The 25,428-nt window shown below is 36.5% G+C and overlaps 2 long non-coding RNA genes across 2 annotated transcripts in view; one reads left to right on the plus strand and one right to left on the minus strand.

Annotated features, from left to right (window-relative positions):
• The first annotated feature begins 4,951 nt into the window (after window positions 1–4,951).
• On the plus strand, window positions 4,952–14,036 carry LOC138371923 (uncharacterized). The gene is made up of 3 exons (XR_011230564.1): window positions 4,952–5,105; window positions 9,660–9,776; window positions 13,936–14,036. It is a non-coding gene; the product is annotated as an uncharacterized lncRNA (long non-coding RNA).
• A 6,125-nt stretch (window positions 14,037–20,161) lies between these two features.
• The window catches only part of LOC138371924 (uncharacterized), a 7,160-nt gene continuing 1,893 nt past the window's right edge, over window positions 20,162–25,428 (minus strand). Inside the window, exons 2-3 of the long non-coding RNA XR_011230565.1 lie at window positions 25,111–25,227; window positions 20,162–20,469 (exon numbers count right to left, since the gene is read on the minus strand). This is a non-coding gene — a long non-coding RNA (uncharacterized lncRNA). The remainder of the gene's footprint in view (window positions 20,470–25,110; window positions 25,228–25,428) is intronic.

Below are 25,428 nucleotides of genomic sequence, written 5' to 3' on the forward strand. Positions count from 1 at the left end.
AATGTTGTTTCCAATACAAATGATAAAAATCAATGTGTTTTCATTAGAATGTTCCTGATTTTCCGTTTATATTAGCGAAGGAAGAAGCACACGTAAAAGCGCTCTAATCCGGCTGAAACGTCGATATATGCAATAAAAACAGAACTTCATTCCTTTTTAAATATCTTACTCAGTATTTTAACGAGAAACAAATAGATGATTGAAAATGTAGTATTTAAGGTTATTATCTAATCAATTATATGTTTTCATTATTTTTATCGTATATTTATGAATTAATACTAATAAACTGAAAATTCACAAGAACGTGGAAAAACGGCAAAATATTGTCTAATTCGATGATATTTTCTTTAAATCACATAAAGGAAAAGGGAATTATAAACGTTAAAATATTGCTAAATTCGACGCTTTTTCGTACGAAACAAAATGAAAGAAAACTTGCTTGAAGTGCAATATTATGCGAAATTCTGAGAATTAAAGGCCAAATCACATATCGTGATACTACATGAAATAGAATCGAAATATTGGTAAAATGAATATATTTACATAATATCAAACTACATGAAAAACGTGAAAAAGTCACTATTTTACAATATTTGAGGATTTTAACTTCAAATCATAGAGCGAGGTTTCGTATTATTTAGATCCAAGAAAAGACATATGACAATGTTGTTTCCAATACAAATGATAAAAATCAATGTGTTTTCATTAGAATTAACTAAAATGTTCCTGATTTTCCGTTTATATTACCGATGGAAGATGTACACGTAAAACCGCTCTATTCCGGCTGAAACGTCGATATATGCAATAAAAACAGAACTTCTTCCCCTTTTCAATATTTTACTCAGTATTTTAACAAGAATCAAATAGTTGATTGAAAATGAAGTATTTAAGGTTATTATCTAATCAATTATGTGTTTGCATCATTTTTATCGTATATATAATGAATTAATACCAATAAACTGAAAATTCACAAAAACGTGGAAAAACGGCAAAATATTACCTAATTCGATGATATTTTGTTTAAATCACGTTAAGGAAAAGGGGATGATAAACGTCAAAATATTGCTAAATTCGATGATTTTTCGTACGAAACAAAATGAAAGAAAACTTGCTTGAAAAGCAATATTATGCGAAATTCTGAGAATTAATGGCCAAATCACATATCGTGATACTACATGAAATAGAATCGAAATATTGGTAAAAATGAATATATTTACGTGATATCAAACTATATGAAAAACGTGAAAAAAGTCACTATTTTTCCATATTTGAGGATTTTAACTTCAAATCATAGAGCGAGGTATCTTATTATTTAGATCCAAGAAAAGACATATGACAATGTTGTTTCCAATACAAATGATAAAAATCAATGTGTTTTCATTAGAATTAACTAAAATGTTCCTGATTTTCCGTTTATATTACCGATAGAAGATGCACACGTAAAAGCGCTCTAATCCAGCTGAAACGTCGATATATGCAATAAAAACAGAACTTCTTTCCTTTTTAAATATCTTACTCAGTATTTTAACGAGAAACAAATAGATGGTTGAAAATGTAGTATTTAAGGTTATTATCTAATCAATTATATGTTTTCATTATTTTTATCGTATATTTATGAATTAGTAGAAATAAACTGAAAATTCACAAAAACGTGGAAAAACGGCAAAATATTGTCTAATTCGATGATATTTTCTTTAAATCACATAGAGGAAAAGGGAATTATAAACGTTAAAATATTGCTTAATTCGACGCTTTTTCGTACGAAACAAAATGAAAGAAAACTTGCTTGAAGTGCAATATTATGCGAAATTCTGAGAATTAAAGGCCAAATCACATATCGTGATACTACATGAAATAGAATCGAAATATTGGTAAAAATGAATATATTTACGTAATATCAAACTACATGAAAAACGTGAAAAAAGTCACTATTTTACCATATTTGAGGATTTTACCTTCAAATCATAGAGCGAGGTATCGTATGATTTAGATCCAAGAAAAGACATATGACAATGTTGTTTCCAATACAAATGATAAAAATCAATGTGTTTTCATTAGAATTAACTAAAATGTTCCTGATTTTCCGTTTATATTACCGATGGAAGATGTACACGTAAAACAGGTCTATTCCGGCTGAAACGTCGATATATGCAATAAAAACAGAACTTCTTCCCTTTTCAATATTTTACTCAGTATTTTAACAAGAATCAAATAGTTGATTGAAAATGAAGTATTTAAGGTTATTATCTAATCAATTATGTGTTTGCATCATTTTTATCGTATATGTAATGAATTAATACCAATAAACTGAAAATTCACAAAAACGTGCAAAAACGGCAAAATATTACCTAATTCGATGATATTTTGTTTAAATCACGTTAAGGAAAAGGGGATGATAAACGTCAAAATATTGCTAAATTCGATGATTTTTCGTACGAAACAAAATGAAAGAAAACTTGCTTGAAAAGCAATATTATGCGAAATTCTGAGAATTAAAGGCCAAATCACATATCGTGATACTACATGAAATAGAATCGAAATATTGGTAAAAATGAATATATATACGTAATATCAAACCACATGAAAAACGTGAAAAAAGTCACTATTTTTCCATATTTGAGGATTTTAACTTCAAATCATAGAGCGAGGTATCGTATTATTTAGATCCAAGAAAAGACATATGACAATGTTGTTTCCAATACAAATGATAAAAATCAATGTGTTTTCATTAGAATTAACTAAAATGTTCCTATTTTTCCGTTTATATTACCGATGGAAGATGTACACGTAAAAGCGCTCTAATCCGGCTGAAACGTCGATATATGCAATAAAAACAGAACTTCTTTCCTTTTTAAATATCTTACTCAGTATTTTAACGAGAAACAAATAGATGAATGAAAATGTAGTATTTAAGGTTATTATCTAATCAATTATATGTTTTCATTATTTTTATCGTATATTTATGAATTAATATTAATAAACTGAAAATTCACAAAAACGTGGAAAAACGGCAAAATATTGTCTAATTCGATGATATTTTCTTTAAATCACATAAAGGAAAAGGGGATGATAAACGTCAAAATATTGCTAAATTCGACGCTTTTTCGTACGAAACAAAATGAAAGAAAACTTGCTTGAAATGCAATATTATGCGAAATTCTGAGAATTAAAGGCCAAGTCACATATCGTGATACTACATGAAATAGAATCGAAATATTGGTAAAATGAATATATTTACATAATATCAAACTACATGAAAAACGTGAAAAAGTCACTATTTTACAATATTTGAGGATTTTAACTTCAAATCATAGAGCGAGGTTTCGTATTATTTAGATCCAAGAAAAGACATATGACAATGTTGTTTCCACAACCTGTCCTCTTAAAAAGAACGTCAACATTTGCCGTTTGACTCTACGGCTGTTTTTGGACGTTATTTTGTGTAAAACTACGTCTATTTTCGCTTCCATGGACTATCTCTTGTTATACAATGAAATACCACACTCTTATTATTCTATAACTCACTGACTATGCTCTGATATTTGTTCTTCAAGTAAAAATATATATATTTTTGCCTTAATTAGGCCATAATCCAGAAAATTCCAGCCTATCGCTCTTTATATTTAGGAAAACATCTAATAAATTTGGAAATGAATTTTTCGTTCGCCGACAGTTGCTTGTTACTATTTAACCCTCCATGCTTTAATGTCGCTGGTCATTGTGACTTTCTTAGGATTTATACATGTTTTGTAGTAGCATTTAGTCAGACTACAGTAATTTAACTAATGGGAAACCTCTATAGTTGTCGTAAATTAATAATAATCATTTATCAAATAATAAATTAGCAAACATATGCAACATTTTATGTTACGACTTTTCGGGTAGGCCGTTCTGTTTGTTTACAACCCCAATGGTTCAAAATACACAATACTTTTAATATATAAGTGACTAAGTATGCTCTAATATATGGTCCTCAATGAAAATTATCGTTTTTTTTTGTTAATTTGTCCATAGTGAATAAGATTCCTTACTGTTGATCTTTATATTAAGAAAAACATCTAAACAAATTGGTATTGTGTTTTCGTTCAGCTAAAGTTTCCAGATACTATTTCCTAGTTATCAATTAATGTAGGTGATTATTTTAATTCGCGGCTACCAGGGGCTTTCTCCCATTATACAATATAAATGTACTCACTAACTATTCTCTGGTATCTGTTCTTCAAGTAAAATTACCTATTTTTTTGTTTAATTAGTCCATAATTCATAAAATTCCTTCAGGTCGATCTTTATATTTAGAAAAACATCTAATCAATTTGGAATTTAATTTTTCGTTCACCTGCAGTTACCAGCTACTATTTCATTGTTATATTTTATGTCGCTGGTCATTACAATTTTCCAAGAATTTAAACAGCTAAACAGCAAGTAGCATCTTGTTAGAGTACAGGAATTTACCTATGGAGAACCTCGATAGCTGCCGAAAATTATTAATGATTATATATGGAATTTAAAATAATGAATTATATACCATTTCGTATGTTACGTCTTTGGCGGGTAGGCGGTTCTGCGGGTTTACAACCGAATTGTTTAAAAATCACACTATTTTAAATGTATGAGTCACTAGTATGCTCTGATATATGTTCTGCAATGAAAATAAAGATTGTTTTGTTGTTAATTACTCCATAAATGTGTAATGTGTTAATTCAGTCTAAAATCTTTTTGCAACGTTTATATGCGATATACGTAGCGGGAAACTACCTAATATTTAAAAATAATAGTTACAACATTCTATTAATATATAATGTTGAAATAAATATCACACAAAGTCTGTATATCTGTTTTTAGATGTCTTATAAATCTTCTTTTAAAATAGTATTAATGATTTTTATGAATCTTGAGTAAAAATTATGTTAATTATTATTAATCTAATTGTTATTATTTTAAGTAAAAGAATTGCAAGTATTCGCATAACCACGGGATCTCTGTTTGTGTATGAATGCACGGATTTGTTTTTGTTATGAGAGGGACGCCTTAGAAAGCATGGTGTAGGCCACCTGTGGCTCGCATCCGATCCCACGATCGTCGTCGCCCCTAAATCAACACAACAGGTATTTAGTATTTACGATTATAATAAGTAATATTTCTTTTATAATAATATTGCAGCAGGTGGTGTAGTGGTAGGACACTCGCCTGGCGTTCCGCGAGCGCTATGTCATGGGTTCGTATCCTGGCCGGGGAGGATTTACTGGGCGCAATTCCTTAACTGTAGCCTCTGTTTAACGCAACAGTAAAATGTGTACTTGGATGAAACAACGATTCTTCGCGGCGGGGATCGTATTCCAGGGACCTGCCCGAAACGCTACTCGTACTAGTGGCTGTACAAGAATGTAACAACTCTTGTATATATCTCAGGTTAGGGGCTAGGCATTTACACTCTTAGGTCAGCAAACTAGCTAGAAGGTTAGACTATTAGACTCCACTGGTCAATCGGGGCCCTGCATGACTCAGCTTATCCTAACCTAGCCCAGCTTAAACCATCTTAGCATAGTTCATTCTAGCTGTGCATAGTGCTTGCACAGCCTTGCTTATCCTAGTTTACCTCTTCCTAGCCTACCGTAGCCAAGCCTATCCCAGTATACCCTTACCTAGTCTTGCCTAGCCTAACCCTGCCTTGCTTTTAAACATGACCAGTCCTTCCTACCCTAGCCAAGCCCTGACCAGCTTAGCCAAGCCAATCCCTGCCTAGATTTAGCATAGCCTTGCCTTTTTATTAATATATAGAGGGTACCACCTCTGGTTGAGTTTGTAGGAACCCTCCACTTATAGGGTTGAGGGTTCCATATATATATATATATATATATATTATTAAATATGACCGAAAAAGTAAGATTAATAATTCTAACACGAATTTTCTCAATCTTTCGTACATTACGCTTCACTGTTGGAGGTAAATCAAAAATCACTTCTCCAAAATTCATTTTTATTTCTAGTCTGACGCGACTCGGGCGCGTTTCGTAAAACTTATTACATTTTCAAAGACTTCACAAATACACAACTGATTAGAACTTACGTCTCTCTGATATTATATCTACATTTGAGTGAGGTGGGAAGGGTGATGTGGCATTATCAACACAAGACAGAACAGGAGGGGATATTAATAGATGTAACAGTCATGGAAAAGGGCGGAGGTTTCCACACTGCAGTCTACACTAAGGAAACAAACATAGGAATGTGCCTAAATGCCAACAGCGACTGCCCCGACAGGTACAAGAGGAGTGTTGTTAACGCATACGTCGACCGTGCTCTCAGCCACAGCTCAGAATGGAAGCAAGTCGACGAAGAACTCTGTAGGGTAAGGCAGGTCCTAGTCAATAACGGCTTCTCCAATGGTTTCATCGAAGACATCATAAGAAGGAAAGTGAAAAGCCATGCAACCTCTGAAGAGACAACTAACACAACACCTATACCCCCTATTAGACTATTTTACAGGAACTTCTTTTCCACAGCTCATAAAACGGAGGAAAGGGTCCTGAAAGATATTGTTAATAGAAACGTTATCCCTACAAACAAAAATCAGAAGATACAACTGACGATTTACTATAAAACCAGAAAAACGGCCAGCCTACTCATGAGAAACTCTCCAGACACAAAACAGAACGCTTTAAAAGAGACTAACGTCGTCTATGCCTTCAAATGCCCACTTGGGGACTGTAAGCTCCAAAAAACCCAGTATATAGGCAAGACAACAACATCTCTTTCTAGGCGTTTAACGATGCATAAGCAACAGGGCTCCATTAAGGAACATATAATCTCTTCCCATAACCAAACCATCGCCAGAGAAATCCTAGTAAACAACACAGAAATCATCGATAGATACAGCGATAGCAGGCGGCTTGACGTTTGCGAGGCACTACACATCAAGAAGTCAACACCAGCAATCAACAGCCAATTATTGCACAACTATATTCTACCCACCTCAAGACTCCGCTCCAATATAGAAGCATCAAGAAATATGGACCAATAGGCTTTCTACAAACACTTCTATTCAATACCCATTGTTTCTGTTCTGTCTTGTGTTGATACTTTTAATACCCTATTAATATCCCCTCCTGTTCTGTCTTGTGTTGATAATGCCACATCACCCTTCCCACCTCACTCAAATGTAGATATAATATCAGAGAGACGTAAGTTCTAATCAGTTGTGTATTTGTGAAGTCTTTGAAAATGTAATAAGTTATACGAAACGCGCCCGTGTCGCGTCAGACTAGAAATAAAAATGAATTTTGGAGAAGTGATTTTTTATTTACCTCCAACAGTGAAGCGTAATGTACGAAAGATTGAGAAAATTCGTGTTAGAATTATTAATCTTACTTTTTCGGTCATATTTAATAATATATGTCTACAGGAAAGACTGCTACCAAAATATACTAATATATATATATATATATATATATATATATATATATATATATATATATATATATATATGTCGTACCTAGTAGCCAGAACGCACTTCTCGGCCTACTATGCAAGGCCTGATTTGCCTAATAAGCCAAGTTTTCCTGAATTATTATATTTTCTCAATTTTTTTTCTTATGAGATGATAAAGCTACCCATTTCATTATGTATGAGGTCAATATTTTTTTATTGGAGTTAACATTAACGTAGATATATGACCAAACCTAACCAACCCTACCTAACCTAACCTATCTTTTTAGGTTAGGTTAGGTAGCTGAAAAAGTTAGGTTACGTTTGGTTAGGTAGTCGAAAAACAATTAATTCATGAAAACTTGGCTTATTAGGCAAATCGGGCCTTGCATAGTAGGCAGAGAAGTGCGTTCTGGCTATTAGGTACGACATATATATATATATATATATATATATATATATATATATATATATATATATATATATATATATATATATATATATATATATATAAAACTGAAAACTCACACCCCAGAATCTAATTTCTAATCTAATTGTCCTGGGGACCATTCAGGCTTGTTCGCATATATATATATATATATATATATATATATATATATATATATATATATATATATATATATATATAATATAAATAATGTGTGTGTAAACATGCCACGTGTGTGTAAATCACAAAAATTAACACTTGATGAAGAATGTGACAGTGTCAGACCACGGAGGAAGAATTGAAACAGAAATTTCCTTAAGTACTTTCATATATTAATACATCTTCATAAGGAATAATTTTTTATATAAATTAAATTAAAAAAAATCATTCCTCCATCGTCTGACACTCATATATATATATATATATATATATATATATATATATATATATATATATATATATATATATATATATATATATATATATATATATATATATATATATATATATATATAATGTGTGTGTGTGTGTACTGACCTAGTTGTGCTTGCGGTGGTTGAGCTCTGGCTCTTTGTCCCGTATGTATGTATTCATATATATATATATATATATATATATATATATATATATAATATATATATATATATATATATATATATATATATATATATATATATATATATATATATATATATATGCGAACAAGCCTGAATGGTCCCCAGGACAATATGCAACTGAAAACTCACACCCCAGAAGTGACACGAACCCATACTGCCAGGAGCAACGCAACTGGTATGTACAGGGACGCCTTAATCCGCTTGACCATCACGACCAGACATAAGGAAGTGATAGCCGAGGCTATTTGACCCACTTCCCCGCTGGCACTCGGATGGTAATCTTGGGCATAGCATATGGGTTCGAGTCACTTCTGGGGTGTGAGTTTTCAGTTGCATATTGTCCTGGGGACCATTCAGGCTTGTTCGCATATATATATATATATATATATATATATATATATATATATATATATATATATATATATATATATATATATATATATATATATAATATTAATATTATATATCCTGCCTGAAATGCTGCGTGTACTAGTGGCTTTACAAGATAGTTCTTATAAAGATAGCATTTTGTGGTTATTCTCTATATCTGGTTCACCTAACAGTAAATAAGTACCTGGGAGTTAGACAGCTGCTATGGGCTGCTTTTTAGGGATGTGTGTGTGTGTTTGTATTCATGTTGAATTTTACAAAGTAGGAAGAGATGTTTGTAAAAAAAAAAAAAAAATATTTTTGAAAGTATAAGTAGATTTGATATTTTTCTTTAATTGTTTATGTCTGCTGTCTCGCCTCCTTTATAAAATGGCATCATTCTTGCTTTTTTAAGGATATCAGGAAAAGTAAGGCACTCCAGAGATTTGTTGACTCCTTCCTAGTGTTGCCTAGCCCAGCCCAGCCTAGACAAGGCAGGCTGGGCATCCTAGCCTCACGCAGCTTAGCCCCCACCTACATGTAGCATCCCAGTCCATCCTAAGTGATCATTACCTTACTGGCTGTGTTTTCTCTTCAGCCCTGAATGTAATGTGGTGGAACATAAGCAGATACATATCAGGTCTTAGAGAATCTGTACTTCATACATTTCTTAATAATGTCTCACAAATATTTAAATAATTAAAAAAAATTGTATAATAACTTCATATTATTCTTGCAATTTATTTTTGCACTTTTTTTTATACAAAATTTACATTTTAAAAGATTACCTCTATTTTTAGATTGATGACTTGAAGACTACAGTGCCATCCACAGCAAATCATGGTCTTAAAATATCTCCTAGCAATGACGAGACCAATTTTCACAGAGATCAAATTTTTGCTAAGCAGTAATCACAGGTAAATATATATTATATATATAATATTATATATATAAAATTAACTACTTCATTGCTCAAAGCACCTTTAGACATTCTGAGAGTTGTGCTATTTTATTAATTAATTAATTAGGCTATATTTTAATGTTTTGTAATGTTTTCATTACTTTTTTTGTTTTGAAATATAAATTGTTGAGTTTTGAAACATTTTGACATTAACTATACCTGAATATTTATAAACAAAAAAATACCAGAACTATGTCCTTGACAATTGCACTAAGAAGTCTTTGCCAAAATCAGGTGCTCAGTGCAGTAGTTAAAAACTTAAAAGTTGTACCACCTCTGGTGCAAGATTAGGGACCCATAGCCTCAGAGAAGAAAATAGAGAGTACTCAGAGAAGGCCTTGAATAATAGGCAGGCTGTTTGTGTGTGTTTCGACGGTAAGCTTGCTGACACCAAATGTAGTTACCTAAGTGTAGTTACAGGATTAGAGCTACGCTCGTGGTGTCCCGTCTACCCAGCACTCTTTGTCACATAATGCTTTGAAACTACTGACGGTCTTGGCCGCCACCACCTTCTCACTTAACTTGTTCCAACCGTGTACCACTCTGTATGCGAAAGGAATTTTTTTATATTTCTTTGGCATCTTTGTTTAGTTAGTTTAAATCTATGACCTTTTGTTCTTGAAGTTCCAGGTCTCGGGAAATCTTCCCTATCGATTTTATCAATTCCTGTTACTATTTTGTACATAGTGATTTTATCACCTCTTTTTGTTGTCTTCTAGTTTTGGCATATTTAATGCCTCTGACCTCACCACATAGCTCTTGCCCTTTAGTTCTGGGAGCCACTTAGTAGCATGTCTTTGCACCTTTTCCAGTTTGTTGATGTGCTTCTTAAGATATGGGCACCAAACAACCGCTGCATATTCTAGCCTTGGCCGAACAAAACTCGTGAACAATTTCTTTAGTATTTCGCTATCCATGTATTTAAACAAAATTCTGAAGTTAGAAAGCATGGCATAGGCTCCTCACACAACGTTCTTTATGTGGGCCTCAAGTGATAGTTTTCTATCTAGAATCAACCCTAGACCTCTTTCTTTTATCAGAATTATATAAAGATTTCTCACATAATTTGTAGGTTGTGTGGGATCAATGTTCTATTCCACATTCCATAACATGGCATTTATTCACATTAAATTTCATTTGCCAAGTGGTGCTCCATATATTTATTTTGTCCAGGTTTTCTTGAAGGGCATGACAATCATCTAAATTTCTTATCCATCCCATTATCTTAGCATCATCAGCAAACATGTTTATATAATTCTGTATTCCAACTGGTAGATCATTTATGTAGACAATGAACATTTCTGGTGCATGTACTGTGGTACTCCACTTGTGACACTTCTCCAGTCCGATTGCCTCTGATTACTGCCCTCTTTTTTCTATCAGTCAGAAAATTTTTCATCCATGTTAGAAGCTTACCTGTCACCCATCCAAAATTTTCTAGTTTCCAGAACAACCTCTTATGTGGAACTCTGTCGAAAGCCTTTTTTATGTCTAGATAGATGCAGTCAACCCAACTACCTTTTTCCTTTAAAATCTCTGTGGCTCAATCATAGAAACTGAGTAAATTCGATACACAGGATCTTCCAGATCGAAAACAATACTGTCTGTGTGATATTATATAATTTCTCTCCAGGTGTTCTACCCATTTAGTTTTTATTATTTTTTTTTTTTTTTTCAATCCTTTCACTGTTACACTTGTCAATGATTCAGGTCTATAACTGAGAGGGGTGGGGTCTTCCCTGTTGCCACTTTTGTAGATTGGAACTATGTTAGCCTTTTTCCACATGTTTGCTATGACTCCTGTACACAGGGATGCCTGAAAGATCAGGTGAAGTGGTAGGCTGAGCTCAGATGCACATTCTCTCAGAACCCATGGTGAAACTCCATCTGGACCAACTGCTTTGTTCTTACTTAGCTACTTTAGCATATTTTCCACTTCATCTCTAGACACCTCTATACGCTCTATGATGTTCTCAGAAATTCTTATTGTGTCTGGTTCTCTTAAGATTTCATTTTGTATAAACACACTTTGGCACTTTTGGTTTAATGTTTCACACATTGCATTATCATTTTCTGTGAATCTGTTTCCTATTTTCAACCTCTGAATATTATCCTTTACCTGCAATTTGTTGTTTATGAATTTGTAGAATAGGCCCAGTTCTGTTTTACATTTATCCATTATCCCTTTTTAAAAATTTCTTTCTGCCTCTTCCCTTACTGCTGTATAGTTGTTTCTCGCATCTTTGTATCGCTGGTATGATTGGGGGTTTGGCTTCTTTCTATTTTGATACCTGCTTGATGGGGTTCTGCTCTTCTACTCCCCAAGCCCGGCCCGAAGCCAGGCTCGACTTGTGAGAGTTTGGTCCACCAGGCTGTTGCTTGGAGCGGCCCGCAGGGCCACATACCCACAACATCCCGGCTGATCCGGAACTTCTCTTAGAAAACAGTCCAGTTTTCTCCTGAAGATGTCCACGGTTGTTCCGGCAGGAACAACCGTGCAACCGTGCTCTGAAGGGGAAAGTGAATACTGAGCAGTACTCGAGACGGGACAACATAAGTGACTTGAAGAGTACAACCATTGTGATGGGATCCCTGGATTTGAAAGTTCTCGTAATCCATCCGATCATTTTTCTGGCTGACGCAATATTTGCTTGGTTATGCTCCCTAAACATTAGATCGTCGGACATCATTATTCCCAAATCCTTGACATGCTGTTTTTCTACTATGGGAAGATTCGATTGTGTTTTGTACCCTGTATTATGTTTCAGATCCTCATTTTTGCCATACCTGAAATTTATCACTGTTAAACATCATGTTATTTTCTGCTGCCCAATCGAAAACTTTGTTGACATCTGCTTGTAGTTTTTCAATGTCTTTCATTCCATTTTTGTGTCTTTTGGTCTGTGGCCCTCTCTCAATTTCTGTTGAACCAATCCTGTTTTCTGGCCCTGCATCTCTGTTTTGGTATGAATGTTTGTGTGCCTTCATTGTATATTTTGCAAAATTTGGCATACATTTGATTTACTTCCCTGTCTAGCAACAAGTCTGCCTAATTACTTATTAAAAAAAATTTGAAGTTCCCCATAGTGACCTCTCTCTCTTGAAATCAAGTTTATCAACTGTTTCAATGTCCCCATTTTCTGTGTGTGTGTGTTTGGAGGCTAAGCTTGCTGATACCATGTGTGTGTGTGTTTGGAGGCTAAGCTTGCTGATACCATGTGTGTGTGTGTGTTTGGAGGCTAAGCTTGCTGATACCATGTGTGTGTGTGTGTTTGGAAGCTAAGTTTGCTGATACCATGTGTGTGTGTGTGTGTTTGGAGGCTAAGCTTGCTGATACCATGTGTGTGTGTGTGTTTGGAGGCTAAGCTTGCTGATACCATTTGTGTGTGTGTGTGTTTGGAGGTTAAGCTTGCTGATACCATGTGTGTGTGTGTGTTTGGAGGCTAAGCTTGCTGATACCATGTGTGTGTGTGTGTGTTTGGAGGCTAAGCTTGCTGATACCATGTGTGTGTGTGTGTGTGTGTGTTTAGAGGCTAAGCTTGCTGATACCATGTGTGTGTGTGTATTTGGAGGCTAAGCTTGCTGATACCATGTGTGTGTGTGTGTGTTTGGAGGCTAAGCTTGCTGATACCATGTGTGTGTGTGTGTGTTTGGAGGCTAAGCTTGCTGATACCATGTGTGTGTGTGTGTGTTTGGAGGCTAAGCTTGCTGATACCATGTGTGTGTGTGTGTGTTTGGAGGCTAAGCTTGCTGATACCATGTGTGTGTGTTTGGAGGCTAAGTTTGCTAACAACGTGTGTGTACTCACCTGTTTAAATAATAATAGGGGTGTGTACCACCTCTGGTGCAATTGTAGGGACCCACAGCCTTGAAGAAAATAAAGAGTATTCAGAGAAGACCTTGTGGATTCTCACTGAACACTAATCTTTTCTTCTCCTACCACCCCTCTTATTTTGTTTTATGCTGTATTCTATTATATATCATATAAATACATAGCCAAATGGCAATATTTATTATGTCTATACAAAAAGAAGACATCCACTTTATTTTTTTCTCTCCTTTGTTTCTATGTGGATTTTGTTGTGACTAATGATTCTCCTCCTTCCCATCAACAGGTCTTCCTCACTGGGCTTGCTCGGCTTTTGTGTTACTGTGAGGGTGCCATCATCGTTTACCCTTCAAGACTGACTCATGCTGGCATTGCATTTGTGGATTTGTGGACTTCCCTTCACAGTAAACAGTCCTTCTCCATATGGTGATTGTCCAGGGCAAGCAGGGTGTGACTGCCATCTTGGAGAAGCAGGGTCTTTTAATATGAAGAATCTTCAGTCTTCTCTACTTACGCCAGCTTGTGCCGGCCTTGCATTCTTGTTACTTCATGGCCCTTGGGCCTTTTTTATTTATTTTACATAATAAATTTTTTGATTAATACCCGTGTTTCACAAGAGATCCTTAACATTTTAAGCACCAATTGTATTGACTAATGTACGTCTTGTAACCTTTAAGACATAAATAGACAAGACATAGATAAATGAGTGAATAATACTGAGTGACTAGGTTAGGGCGAGGAACATAGTACAGTGTCTGGCTTTGGAAGAATGCCTACTGTTTTAGAAACCTTATTGCCATGATCATAATCGTATGGGTTAAAAAGCATTTGTTGTCACTCCTACACTGTGGCTTGTTGAGCTTGAAACCTTTGCTCCTGGTTCGTGTTACATCTGACCTTTTGAAGAAATTGTATGAATCAATATCCTCCAAATTGTTCAGTATTTTAAAGGTTTCGCTCTATTACTCTCTCATTTGCATATATCTAAGCATATAGATTAGATATAGATTTAGATTAGATTTTTTATTCAGGTAAAGGTACATATATTGCAGATGAGTTACAAAGGGAAAGACAATGACTAGAGTTCACTAGCTCTATTGGAAGAGAAACGTCTGCAAGACAAGTGTGGGCAAAAATTAAGGTAGCTAAGGGGAGCAGAGCCCGGCCTTCGGCTCACAACGACCCCCAGGGTAAGGCTGAAGAACTAATACACAAGTGGAGTGATGCAGCATCATCATCCTCCCTCCCTGCAGAAGTAAGCAGGGAACAGCTCCTCCGACATAATGACAGAAGGATTAGGATAACAAGAGCACAATCTAGTGATGACGAGTATGGGGAACCAATTACAGCCAAGGAAGTAAAGGGGGCTATGAAAAGGGTAAAAGTACAGCACCTGGTGAAGATGGCGTCACCTACGACATACTCAATGCACTGTGTGAAGTGTCTGGCAATCCACTACTCCACCTGTTTAACAAGTCATTCCTATGTGGAGTGTTGCCCACACAATGGAAACATGCAATAATGGTCCCAATACCGAAACCCAATGACCCTGGCAATTATAGACCTATCAGTCTCATGTAATGCACTTGGAAGATGCTTGAAAGGATCATCCTAAACCGACTATTGCACAAAATAGGCAAGTTAGGGGAGGGGTCAATGGATTTGTTAAAGGACGGAGGACAGCAAACTATAGTTAATTACCTTGCTAATGATACAGCTAAGTACTCCCAACAAACTCGCACCTCGGGGCAAAATTTTAAAATTTAAAATACAATACCTAAAGCCACTAATACGCATAGCGTTTCGGGCAAGTATATACGAAGTAAAACCCAAACAAAGAACTGACTCCGTAGGACCCATAAAAGATGAGACTAACAATTTTAAGTTGTATCATAAAAGGGCGGCAAACACTCTCAATGAATACCTAACATCAGTGTTCACACTAGAAAGCTTGAATGACATCCCATCACCAACACAAATGTTTGTCGGAGGTAAGGAGAATGAATTAAGAGAAATACCAATTACACGCGACACAATCAGGAAGAGCATTGACAAACTAAAAGACTCAGAAGCCCAAAGTGTAAATGGATTTAAGTCCCAAGTCGTAAAGGAACTGGCAAATTAATTGGGTGGTTGTAGGTAGGAGCTGCCTCGTATGGGCCGGTGGGCCTTCTGCAGTTGCCTTTGTTCTTGTGTTCTTATGTTGAGTAGCAACATTTGCAAATTTGCAGATGATACAAAAATAGGTAGGGAAATTAACACCGAAGAAGACTCACTATCACTTCAAGTTGATCTAAATAGGGTTTTGAAATGGTCAAAAGATTGACAGATGCAGTTTAATGCTGATAAATGTAAAGTTTTGAGACTAGGTAATGATGATAGTTACAAGATATGAACTAGATGGTGTTGAGATTGCGAAGTCGGATTGTGAAAGGGATCTGGGAGTTATGATTAGTAAGAATTTAAAACAAAAGGATCAATGCATGAATGCTCGTAATAAGGCAAATAGGACACTGGGATTTATTAATCGAAGTGTTAGTAACAAGACACCTGGTGTGGTTCTTCAGCTATATCTTGCTCTGGTTAGGCCCCATTTACATTATGCAGTTCAGTTTTGGTCGCCATATTATAGAATGAATATAAATTCACTTGAACGTGTCTAGAGTAGGGTGACTAAGTTAATTCCCCAAAATAGAAATCTTTTATATGAAGAAAGATTAACAAAGCTTAAATTGCATTCACTGGAAAAGCGAAGAGTTAGGGGTGATATGATAGAGGTTTACAAGTGGATGAATGGACATAACAAAGGGGATATTAGTAGGGTATTAAAAGTATCAACACATGACAGAACACAAAACAATGGGTATAAATTGGATAAGTTTAGATTTAGGAAAGACTTGGGTAAATACTGGTTTGGCAACAGGGTTGTTGATTTGTGGAACCAATTACCGCGTAACGTGGTGGAGGTGGGGTCCCTCGATTGTTTCAAGCGTGGGTTGGACATGTATATGAGTGGGTTTGGGTGGTTATAGATAGGAGCTGCCTCGTATGGGCCAATAGGCCTTCTGCAGTTACCTTTATTCTTATGCTCTTAATTCACTATGCTTGCCAGTGAAACTCCTTTTCAGAAAATTGCTGGACCATGGAATAGTTCCCCTAGTAATAGTTGAAGGTGATGTAGTGATCGAGTAATCCTTATACTCCATTATCTCATCATCATAATGGCATAACTAATTACACAAGCATTAATCCTATCCCTATTTACAGGTAACGGTTTTCCACCCTTCTATATCTTACTGTGAGGTGTCGTCACCGTACATAAGCAAGCGACTTGAGAATAGCACATTACGGGCTATTCATGCCCGTGCCACCTCTTGGGTGGCTTAATCTTTATAAATAAATCAGAATAGCACACACCACACGGGAGACATCTCCCGTCACGCAGGGTGCAGTCGCACCTCCACAGATCTCCAGTATCAGCTCTTGATATTGGTAATGGCTCAAAAGGGCCACCACTTACGGGGTATTCATGCCCGTGTCACCTCTTGGGTGGCTTAATCTTCATCAATCAATCGAATAGCACACAGTACAATCTCCAGTCAAGAATGTAGCACTCGGCGTGTACAGTTCTAATCGACCCAAGACGCTACAGCCTCGACACAGAGCAGACAGCAGACTACGACCGTTGTTCAGGTCCATGTAAACTACATCTACCCGAAGTCCTTCGTCTGAATAGCCAGTTACCAGTTACAGGAGATACTTTTTCACCCACATAGTTATTAACTCATGGAACCGCCTACCCACCGAAGCGGTACGTGGCAAAACGATGCTGATTTTCAAAATATACCTGGAAAAGATCATTCCTCCCTACACCTGGGGGGTACCTTCGTTAAAGTAAAAAGGTATACAGAAATAACAAAGAAAATAGATATGAATACTATTACCTTCGATGTTAGTAGTAGTTGTGCAAGTGAGGAGAAAGAAAAAATATTACGGAGTTCGTGGATGAAAGTAGATTGATAATATTATCTTGGAACGTTAATGGATTAAAAACTAGAGCGGTGGATGTACACTATTATACTCTTAGAGAGAATATTAACATAGCAGCACTCCAGGAAACTGGGGATAGGGATGGTAACATTCTGAACATGAAGATGAACATGTTGAACATGAAGATGTTCAACTGCTGGGCGAGCCCTCTCCTACTCATCTGAGGGGAGGGAGATTAGATTATGCTTGTTTGATAAATGCTGAGGGCATAGAGGAGAATTGTCTTACTGTGGATGAAATGCTAAGAGATTTTGCATTACAAATACAGCTTAAACTAGATAAAAAGCATGCCTGCCTTCAGAGGAAAAGCTTAAAGTTTAATAAGGGAGAATTAAGGGGTCTTGTTGGTTATATTAAGTCTTGGTATGATACTTATAAGCCAGTTTCGGCAGAAGCATTTTATTAAGATTTAATTAAGGAGGTAGATGTATTTAATGCAACATTGAACCGGAAAACATCTGGTATAGAAAAGCATCCCCCCATAAAAGTGTGCGGAGAAGAGAAAGGAAATTTGGAGCAAGTATTGGCAGGAGTTTGCAGAGAAAGTTGGGAGTAACAAACTTGAAGGAAATCTGGCAAGACATAAATGAAATAAGGGGTAAAAAGCATAATTTTGTTGCACATCCTGACCAGTAAGGAATTGCAAAAGGTCTCGTAAATAAATGGGCGGAAGCTGCCAAACTTAGTTCATTTAATTACCCGCTGTAACGAGAGAGTCGTTTGATTCTTGGAAAGATCTAAGAAAGGATTTTATACTTACAGCAGGTAACAGTGGTGATGTCACTTGCACAGGTATTACCAGAGAAGAACTAATAACGGCGATTAAAGTTGGGAAATCTACCGCCCCTGGGGAGGATGGAGTAACTTATGAAATACTTAATGAACTTGCCATAATGACGAAAAGCCTGCTGTTAGACCTCTTTAATATTAGTTATAAAGAGGGCAGAATTCCCAGTAAATGAAAAAGAACTATGATCATCCTTATCCCTTAAGCCAATGGAGAGTACAGACCTGTGTCTTTAACCTCGTGTTTTTGTAAAATGATGGAGAGGATCATTTTAAATAAACTTTTGAATATAATAGGTGATCAGCTGTCTAATAATTTTTCGGGTTCCTCAGAGGAAAAAGTACCTCTGACTGTATTATTAAATGTCTAGCTAATGGTAATGATTATTATAGAATTTTTATTGATTTATAAGGAGCTTTTGATAAAGCCAACAAAGAGATTATTTTATATGAATTAGCTGGTCTTGGTGTTGAAGGGAGATTATTGCGCTGGATAGGGGATTATCTTCAGGAAAGGAAGGCTCAGGTGTGGTATCAAGGTTGTATGGTTCAAGGTATCAAGGTCAAGAACTCTGCACACCTCAGGGAGGAGTGTTGAGTCTCACCCTGTTTTATGTACTAATGAATAAGATAGCATCTGAGAAATACTCAAATTGGGTAACTCCAATCATATATGCCGATGATATTTTGTTTCAGGGCAAAGATATTTCAAAGATTCAAACAATGTTGGACAATTTCGGAAACCAGTGTCACCACATGGGACTAGTGGTTAATGAAGACAAAACTAAAGTTTGAATGTAGAAGTCGGAGGCCCATTATATTGGAAATAAACGGTAAAAATATAGAGTTAATATATATAAATATATAGGCATATATGTTGGATATACCTATGAGAGTTTGGAAACTGAGATGAACAGACTGTTGAGTCAATGTCGGAAGAGATTACAACCTCTGAAGGCCTTGGCATGCTGTGGAAAGGAGTGGGAGTCCAAGTGCTACGAATGATGTACTTGAGTACTGTAAGATTTCTTATTGATTATGCTGCACCTGTCATTTCTTGTTTTGGTAAAGGTAGGATGGGCAAGTTGGAGAAGATACAAAATGAAGCCGTTGGGGGTCGTTGTGAGCCGCTGCTACCTTAATTTTTGCCCACACTTGTCTTGCAGACGTTTCTCTTCCAATAGAGCTAGTGAACTCTAGTCAATGTCTTTCCCTTTGTAACTCCTCTGCAATGTATGTACCTTTACCTGAATAAAAAATCTAATCTAAATCTATATCTAATCTATATGCTTAGATATATGCAAATGAGAGAGTAATAGAGCGAAACCTTTAAAATACTGAACAATTTGGAGGATATTGATTCATACAATTTCTTCAAAAGGTCAGATGTAACACGAACAAGGAGCAAAGGTTTCAAGCTCAACAAGCCACAGTGTAGGAGTGACAACAAATGCTTTTTAACCCATACGATTATGATCATGGCAATAAGGTTTCTAAAACAGTAGGCATTCTTCCAAAGCCAGACACTGTACTATGTTCCTCGCCCTAACCTAGTCACTCAGTATTATTCACTCATTTATCTATGTCTTGTCTATTTATGTCTTAAAGGTTACAAGACGTACATTAGTCAATACAATTGGTGCTTAAAATGTTAAGGATCTCTTGTGAAACACGGGTATTAATCAAAAAATTTATTATGTAAAATAAATAAAAAAGGCCCAAGGGCCATGAAGTAACAAGAATGCAAGGCCGGCACAAGCTGGCGTAAGTAGAGAAGACGGAAGATTCTTCATATTAAAAGACCCTGCTTCTCCAAGATGGCAGTCACACCCTGCTTGCCCTGGACAATCACCATATGGAGAAGGACTGTTTACTGTGAAGGGAAGTCCACAAATGCAATGCCAGCATGAGTCAGTCTTGAAGGGTAAACGATGATGGCACCCTCACAGTAACACAAAAGCCGAGCAAGCCCAGTGAGGAAGACCTGTTGATGGGAAGGAGGAGAATAATTAGTCACAACAAAATCCACATAGAAACAAAGGAGAGAAAAAAAATAAAGTGGATGTCTTCTTTTTGTATAGACATAATAAATATTGCCATTTGGCTATGTATTTATATGATATATAATAGAATACAGCATAAAACAAAATAAGAGGGGTGATAGGAGAAGAAAAGATTAGTGTTCAGTGAGAATCCACAAGGTCTTCTCTGAATACTCTATTTTCTTCAAGGCTGTGGGTCCCTACAATTGCACCAGAGGTGGTACACACCCCTATTATTATTTAAACAGGTGAGTACACACACGGTGTTAGCAAACTTAGCCTCCAAACACACACACACACATGGTATCAGCAAACTTAGCCTCCAAACACACACACACACACATGGTATCAGCAAGCTTAGCCTCCAAACACACACACACATGGTATCAGCAAGCTTAGCCTCCAAATACACACATGGTATCAGCAAGCTTAGCCTCCAAACACACACACACACACATGGTATCAGCAAACTTAGCTTCCAAACACACACACACACATGGTATCAGCAAGCTTAGCCTCCAAACACACACACACACATGGTATCAGCAAGCTTAGCCTCCAAACACACACACACACATGGTATCAGCAAGCTTAGCCTCCAAACACACACACACATGGTATCAGCAAGCTTAGCCTCCAAACACACACACACAAATGGTATCAGCAAGCTTAGCCTCCAAATACACACATGGTATCAGCAAGCTTAGCCTCTAAACACACACACACACACACAAACGGTATCAGCAAGCTTAGCCTCCAAACACACACACACACACACACAAACGGTATCAGCAAGCTTAGCCTCTAAACACACACACACACACACAAATGGTATCAGCAAGCTTAGCCTCCAAACACACACACACACTTGGTATCAGCAAGCTTAGCCTCCAAACACACACACACACATGGTATCAGCAAGCTTAGCCTCCAAATACACACACACACACAAACGGTATCAGCAAGCTTAGCCTCTAAACACACACACAGACACAAACGGTATCAGCAAGCTTAGCCTCCAAACACACACACACACACACACACACACACACACACATGGTATCAGCAAGCTTAGCCTCCAAACACACACACACAGAAAATGGGGACATTGAAACAGTTGATAAACTTGATTTCAAGAGAGAGAGGTCACTATGGGGAACTTCAAAATTTGTTTAATAAGTAATTAGGCAGACTTGTTGCTAGACAGGGAAGTAAATTAAATGTATGCCAAATTTTGCAAAATATACAATGAAGGCACACAAACATTCATACCAAAACAGAGATGCAGGGCCAGAAAACAGGATTGGTTCAACAGAAATTGAGAGAGGGCCACAGACCAAAAGACACAAAAATGGAATGAAAGACATTGAAAAACTACAAGCAGATGTCAACAAAGCAGATTGGGCAGCAGAAAATAACATGATGTTTAACAGTGATAAATTTCAGGTATGGCAAAAATGAAGATCTGAAACATAATACAGGGTACAAAACACAATCGAATCTTCCCATAGTAGAAAAACAGCATGTCAAGGATTTGGGAATAATGATGTCCGACGATCTAACGTTTAGGGAGCATAACCAAGCAAATATTGCGTCAGCCAGAAAAATGATCGGATGGATTATGAGAACTTTCAAATCCAGGGATCCCATCACAATGGTTGTACTCTTCAAGTCACTTATGTTGTCCCGTATCGAGTACTGCGCAGTATTCACTTCCCCCTTCAGAGCAGGAGAGATTGCTGAAATAGAGGGAATACAGAGAACATATACGGCACGCATAGACGAGATAAAACACCTAAATTATTGGGATCGTCTCAAAGCTCTCCAAATGTACTCTCTAGAAAGGAGACGAGAGAGATACCAAATAATATACACATGGAAGATACTGGAGGGCCAGGTCCCAAATCTACACAGTAAAATAACAACGTACTGGAGTGAACGATATGGAAAAAAATGCAAGATTGAACCAGTGAAGAGCAGAGGTGCCACAGGCACAATCAGAGAGCACTGTATAAACATCAGAGGTCCGCGGTTGTTCAACGTCCTCCCAGCGACTATAAGAAATATTGCCGGAACAACCGTGGACATCTTCAGGAGAAAACTGGACTGTTTTCTAAGAGAAGTTCCGGATCAGCCGGGCTGTGGTGGGTATGTGGCCCTGCGGGCCGCTCCAAGCAACAGCCTGGTGGACCAAACTTTCACAAGTCGAGCCTGGCCTCGGGGCGGGCTTGGGGAGTAGAAGAGCAGAACCCCATCAAGCAGGTATCAACATAGAAGCCAAACCCCCAATCATACCAGCGATACAAAGCTGCGAGAAACAACTATACAGCAGTAAGGGGAGAGGCAGAAAGAAATTTTTAAAAAGGGATAATGGATAAATGTAAAACAGAACTGGGCCTATTCTACAAATTCATAAACAACAAATTGCAGGTAAAGGATAATATCCAGAGGTTGAAAATAGGAAACAGATTCACAGAAAATGATAATGCAATGTGTGAAACATTAAACCAAAAGTTCCAAAGTGTGTTTATACAAAATGAAATCTTAAGAGAACCAGACACAATAAGAATTTCTGAGAACATCATAGAGCGTATAGAGGTGTCTAGAGATGAAGTGGAAAATATGCTAAAGGAGCTAAGTAAGAACAAAGCAGTTGGTCCAGATGGAGTTTCACCATGGGTTCTGAGAGAATGTGCATCTGAGCTCAGCCTTCCACTTCACCTGATCTTTCAGGCATCCCTGTGTACAGGAGTCATAGCAAACATGTGGAAAAAGGCTAACATAGTTCCAATCTACAAAAGTGCCAACAGGGAAGACCCCACCCCTCTCAGTTATAGACCTGAATCATTGACAAGTGTAACAGTGAAAAGATTGAAAAAAAATAATAAAAACTAAATGGGTAGAACACCTGGAGAGAAATTATATAATATCACAGACAGTATTGTTTTCGATCTGGAAGATCCTGTGTATCGAATTTACTCAGTTTCTATGATTGAGCCACAGAGATTTTAAAGGAAAAAGGTAGTTGGGTCGACTGCATCTATCTAGACATAAAAAAGGCTTTCGACAGAGTTCCACATCAGAGGTTGTTCTGGAAACTAGAAAATTTTGGATGGGTGACAGGTAAGCTTCTAACATGGATGAAAAATTTTCTGACTGATAGAAAAATGAGGGCAGTAATCAGAGGCAATCGGACTGGAGAAGTGTCACAAGTGGAGTACCACAGTACATGCACCAGAAATGTTCATTGTCTACATAAATGATCTACCAGTTGGAATACAGAATTATATAAACATGTTTGCTGATGATGCTAAGATAATGGGATGGATAAAAAATTTAATTGATTGTCATGCCCTTCAAGAAAACCTGGACAAAATAAATATATGGAGCACCACTTGGCAAATGAAATTTAATGTGAATAAATGCCATGTTATGGAATGTGGAATAGAACATAGATCCCACACAACCTACAAATTATGTGAGAAATCTTTATATAATTCTGATAAAAGAAAGAGGTCTAGGGTTGATTCTAGATAGAAAACTATCACTTGAGGCCCACATAAAGAACGTTGTGTGAGGAGCCTATGCCACGCTTTCTAACTTCAGAATTTCGTTTAAATACATGGATGGCGAAATACTAAAGAAATTGTTCACGAGTTTTGTTCGGCCAAGGCTAGAATATGCAGCGGTTGTGTGGTGCCCATATCTTAAGAAGCACATCAACAAACTGGAAAAGGTGCAAAGACATGCTACTAAGTGGCTCCCAGAACTAAAGGGCAAGAGCTATGTGGAGAGGTCAGAGGCATTAAATATGCCAAAACTAGAAGACAACAAAAAGAGGTGATAAAATCACTATGTACAAAATAGTAACAGGAATTGATAAAATCGATAGGGAAGATTTCCCGAGACCTGGAACTTCAAGAACAAAAGGTCATAGATTTAAACTAACTAAACAAAGATGCCAAAGAAATATACAAAAATTTCCTTTCGCATACAGAGTGGTACACGGTTGGAACAAGTTAAGTGAGAAGGTGGTGGCGGCCAAGACCGTCAGTAGTTTCAAAGCATTATGTGACAAAGAGTGCTGGGTAGACGGGACACCACGAGCGTAGCTCTAATCCTGTAACTACACTTAGGTAATTACATATGGTGTCAGCAAGCTTACCGTCGAAACACACACAAACAGCCTGCCTATTATTCAAGGCCTTCTCTGAGTACTCTTTATTTTCTTCTCTGAGGCTATGGGTCCCTAATCTTGCACCAGAGGTGGTACAACTTTTAAGTTTTTAACTACTGCACTGAGCACCTGATTTTGGCAAAGACTTCTTAGTGCAATTGTCAAGGACATAGTTCTGGTATTTTTTTGTTTTAAATATTCAGGTATAGTTAATGTCAAAATGTTTCAAAACTCAACAATTTATATTTCAAAACAAAAAAAGTAATGAAAACATTACAAAACATTAAAATATAGCCTAATTAATTAATTAATAAAATAGCACAACTCTCAGAATGTCTGAAGGTGCTTTGAGCAATGAAGTAGTTAATTTTATATATATAATATTATATATATAATATATATTTACCTGTGATTACTGCTTAGCAAAAATTTGATCTCTGTGAAAATTGGTCTCGTCATTGCTAGGAGATATTTTAAGACCATGATTTGCTGTGGATGGCACTGTAGTCTTCAAGTCATCAATCTAAAAATAGAGGTAATCTTTTAAAATGTAAATTTTGTATAAAAAAATGCAAAAATAAATTGCAAGAATAATATGAAGTTATTATACAATTTTTTTTTAATTATTTAAATATTTGTGAGACATTATTAAGAAATGTATGAAGTACAGATTCTCTAAGACCTGATATGTATCTGCTTATGTTCCACCACATTACATTCAGGG

Source organism: Procambarus clarkii, chromosome 37, assembly GCF_040958095.1.
Source record: "Procambarus clarkii isolate CNS0578487 chromosome 37, FALCON_Pclarkii_2.0, whole genome shotgun sequence".
Classification (NCBI taxonomy): Eukaryota; Metazoa; Arthropoda; class Malacostraca; order Decapoda; family Cambaridae; genus Procambarus; species Procambarus clarkii.